Raw genomic sequence first — 4,620 nt, 5'->3', positions numbered from 1 at the left:
TGACTACTTCCTGCTGACAAAGGGACGTTGTGAATTTTTTGGGGATAAATGTTTTTATCTGACTAAATTTTTGGTGACAAATGTTTTTATCTGACTGAATTTTTGGCGACCTTGGCTGAGGGCGGCGGCAGCAGCAGCGGACGGCGACAGCTCCGTCTCTGAGGCGCGGCCCACCGTGGCGCGCTCCGCTCCGCATGGCCCAAAGGCATGGCTCCGCCCCGGGCCGTGCGCGGGCTCGCCGGTTTATCCTGTGCGCCCTGCCTCACCTCAGGCATCGAACTCGCACCGCCGGCCGTGAGTCTTTTCCAAGCTCCGACGAGGGGGGGCATCCGCCCACCCGTGGAGGGCCCGGTTAGGGCCGCGGGGGCCCCAGTCTCAGACCTTCCCAGGGGCCGGGGAGTGACGAGCACTTAGTACGTGGCCCCGCCAGTGAGCTTCCTCCGCCCACCCATGTTGCTATGGAAACGCGGTTTTTCCGCAGAGCCTGTGCTGGGATTAGCTCTTGTAGACCAAGCTGGCCTCGAACTCACAGAGATCTGCCTGTCTCTGCCTCCCAAGTGCTGGGATTAAGTGCCACCATCTCCGGCTACTTCCTCAATCAAAGTTAAAGTTTTCTGTACGTGAGAGCCAGAGACTGAGCTCTCTTAACAAAATTAGGCGAAAATCACCTCAGAAACTGTGTGGCTCTTTAAGAACAGGGAAGGCAGTGATCGAGCCCGCCTCCCTACGAGACTGTTGCCTCGGAGTCTCTAACAGCGAGTACGGACGGAGGAAGCCGCGGATCTCCCAACTGTAAACCTCGCCTTTTTTGCTGTTGTTTTTATTTACATTCCTCCTGCACTGAACTTAAGGGATTTTTCTTCCCCGTTGCTTTCTGTACCATCTTATTGAGATCCAGGGGAGCTGTTTGTGTCTTCCCACAGGATCAAGAAAGCCCATTCTGGCTGCCAGAGCGATTGACCCGAACAGTGAAGAGTGATCCACAACACACGGATTCGCCTGAGGACCTGGCTGCTGTTCCTCCTGCCATTTTGCAGATGGATGACAGAGCACCGATGGAGGACACTCTCAGCTTTCCCGAAGCTGTTACCAGTCAGCCATAGGATAGCGGTGTTTCCTCGATTTTTTACAACCAATATGATTCTGCCCCCCCCCCACACCGTCCTAGAGATGATTTATAAGCTTGGCCATAGGATTACAGTTCTGGGTCGTGTCTTTCTTCCCCTACTTCAAAGAATGGGTGGGGGTGGAAATGTTTTGGAACGGTCCTGCTATGGAATAGTGTTTCTCCTCTGGATGGTCTGCTGACTCAAATCCCAAAGTCTTAGGGACAAAGTGGTTTTTGCACAGCGCTGGCTGCCCTAGAACAGGGAGCCTCTATTGATATGTGGTTATCTATGTTAAAGCAGTAAGGTTTTAGCCAACCAGCTCCTGCACCCCTAGGACTGTGGTCCATGGCACAGGGTGGAGTGCTTGGCTTAGCTAGCCCTGAAGGTTGTCGAGCTGAAGAGCATGGCACAGAGAATGGCCCTCTCTGAGAGATAAGTCGCCCTGCATAAGGGTTTTCTGCCGTATATTCCCTTTCCCAAAAAAATGGCAGAGGGCAGGCCGGATAGGTTCCAGGTGTCATGAACCTAGGGGCAGATTCCGCGTAAGCCCATTTTAGTGTTTCCACTTTGGGAAGTGTGACCTCTATCTTTACCTTCTGAGGGACTTGCCTTTCTGCAAGCAGTAATAATAAGGGGGAGATGTGGGGGGCCGCAGCCACATTTTCCATCATCAAGATGGCGCTGACATCCGGCTTCACCGCCAGGTGAACGCACACGTGTTGGTATTTTTCCACTAGTGTCCCCGCCTACTCCCGAGGCATTCACCTGGGATTATGGACAATTGACCAATCCAAGAGTGACACGTCCGAAGCAGGGTCTGTTTCCTATATAAGGGATGGGTTCCATCATATCTGGGTCCCCGGCCATGTTGGCTGATGCTCGCTCTCCCAAGGGGTATTAAAGCCATTCCTGCAGAAGGATCCTAGTGTTCCGCATGGTTCTTGCTGGCGAGGATAGCGTGGGACACAACATAGCACATTATTTAAAAGAACAGAAGTTACCAAACTTACACTTGATTTCTCAACTCCTCTATATGAATACAGTGCAACAAGACAGTATATTTTTGAAGAGATACAGGAAACTATATGGAGCATTTTGTCAGAATTCACTGGATAAGTTTTCTTGGAAGAAAGGGAGAGATGATAAATATATATATATATATGCATATATATAATTATCGTCACATATGTGTATATATACATAAATATACATTATAGAGAAAGAGAGGAAGAGAGAGAGAGACTCCAAATCTGCTTTGAGTCATTTTCTCTCTGTGTAAGTAGTTTCTAATATTATGCTTTATGTAATTTACACTGACATCAATCTTTGCCCTTATGGAAAATATGACTAGACTCCAGATAAACAAGTCTTCCTTCACAACTGCAATTTGGCAGCCAGTTGTGTGGAATAACTCTCCAGACTCCTGACACTTGAGCTGTATGCTTCCTCTGAGATACCCCACAAGAAGTTATTTATGCTTCTGATAGAATGGCCATCAAGGGTGCCTTGATCTAGGAAGCACAATAATACCCCTGTGTGCGCAGGGAAATCCCCATCCTACCTAATGCTCTGTTGCAGCTGGACTATATATCTATAGCAATCAATACAGTGTGGGGGATGCGAGCGGAAACACTACAGCAGAAGAGAAACAGAAAATGCTGGTTAAAAAAAATACAACTGCTGAGTTTAGGTTTGAGCTCTAACACTTTCCAGAGAGTGGCTATGAAAAGTTCCTTATAAATCCACATTTGAAAATCCTAAGGGTCATGGGAAATAAAACTAAATGACATCACAATGTCCATAAAGCACTGCAAAATCACCGATTGCATAGTAAGTAAGTGGTTAAAACTGGTAACCATTTAATCCGATGGAAGCATACATTCATGCAGGAGGTCAAGTTACACTTTGAGTGTCATATAATGGGAACAAAATCGCTACAACCAAAAGGAACTTGGAAAAAATTTTTACATTGCCATGAACACAAAAATTGCACTCCTACTTGCTACCAGAAACCCAGGTGATTAAAATATTGACTCTAATACCCCTATGAATGAGGCTTGAACTTCTAATATTTGATCTTCCTGCCAAAAACTTAATGTGTTCTAATTTACATCTGTCCATCTGTCCTAAATCTCCCAACTGTGACTTGCTCCATTTACTTGGCATATACATCTTCCAGTTACTAATATAAACTGAGATTCTTCTAGGCAAAGTGGTTAATGCACTTCATTCCAGACAAGGTGTTTCCTTACACGACAGACTCCTGGTCCATTTTGGACCTTGTGCCGACTCTAGCCTCAGTCCTGGGTCTTCTACTGCTGCTGCCACCTCCTACACATCTCTTACACATGCCGCATTCAGAAGTTGACTTCGGGTGCTGCTTAGGATGCCTGGGTTTCTCCTTGACCCTGCTCATGGTAATCCCCATGTACCTTGTCATTAGCAAGAGAGCTCAGAATACTAGATTTCCCTTCCTTCTGAGATAGTCTGAGTCTCATTACTCTGGGCACCCATCCCAGAGTGGGCACACTAGTTCTTCTTAATTCCTAGTCCTTTAATATCTATAACCACCCCTACCCCAAGCATAATGAGTAGTTGTGGCCAGGAAGTCACCTACAGCTCTATTTAGCTATCTGTCTGCATGGTTTTGACAAAGTAACAATACTCATCTAAATAGAAGAGAAATAAAGTGAAGAGGTATATGTGGCCAATGAGCACAAACTCTTTGTATAATTTTTCTGCTGGACTGAATAATAATAATGATTATATTATTATTATTATTGTTGTTGTTGTTGTTATACTGTATTATCCAATGAGCTTGTGTAGAAGACTAGAGTGAGCACAGATTATAGAGTCTATTTTTTCATTTGTTCCCAAAGACAGAAGTATGTACCTTAAAATGCTATTCTTATCCCAGTGATATTCTAGAAAAACTTAACAAATTACTGATAAATTGAATTTTCTAGGAAAATGAAAAAAAATGATTTTCATGGTTCTGAACACTGAAAGTCTGAAGTCAAAGTATTCAAAGTGTTGGTTTCTTTGGAAGGTTTTGAGGATAAAACTGTCCCATGGCTTTTTCTGATGTCCTCTCTGGAGGATTACCACTCTTATCTTCTCTGTTACTACATGGCATCTCTTTTATGCATGACTGTGTATCTTTCTCTTAATCTGGTAGGTGGTCATTTTAATTTAATTATATTTGCCAAGATACTTTTTCCAAACAAGTTTTCATGCTGAAGTTTCAAGTGAATATAAATTTGAATATTAGTGATAATATTAAAGCACTTTACTTGTAAAATTCCACAGACATAATTAGGGCCTAATAACTAACAATTACTGGCATTTATGGTTTACAAACTTGGCTAGTTATCATTGAGTCATGGTCAAGTGTGCAGGGCATGTAACAAAGGTCCAAAGCAATTTACCATGTCAATGTATCTTTTCTTTACATCATTTTCTTCTCAACACTACACAGTTTAAGAGCAACCCTCAAGTCAATTAAGTTCAG

At 44.2% G+C, this 4,620-nt stretch overlaps 1 pseudogene; it reads right to left on the bottom strand.

The window, feature by feature from the left end:
- Positions 1 to 237: 237 nt before the first annotated feature.
- Positions 238 to 445, bottom strand: LOC148119694 (Nuclear RNase P; annotated as a pseudogene).
- Between the last annotated feature and the right edge of the window lie 4,175 nt (positions 446 to 4,620).

The sequence above is a fragment of the Myodes glareolus genome, chromosome 15, assembly GCF_982192425.1.
Source record: "Myodes glareolus chromosome 15, mMyoGla1.1, whole genome shotgun sequence".
NCBI lineage: Eukaryota > Metazoa > Chordata > Mammalia > Rodentia > Cricetidae > Myodes > Myodes glareolus.
This window is presented reverse-complemented; position numbering and strand designations above follow the sequence as displayed.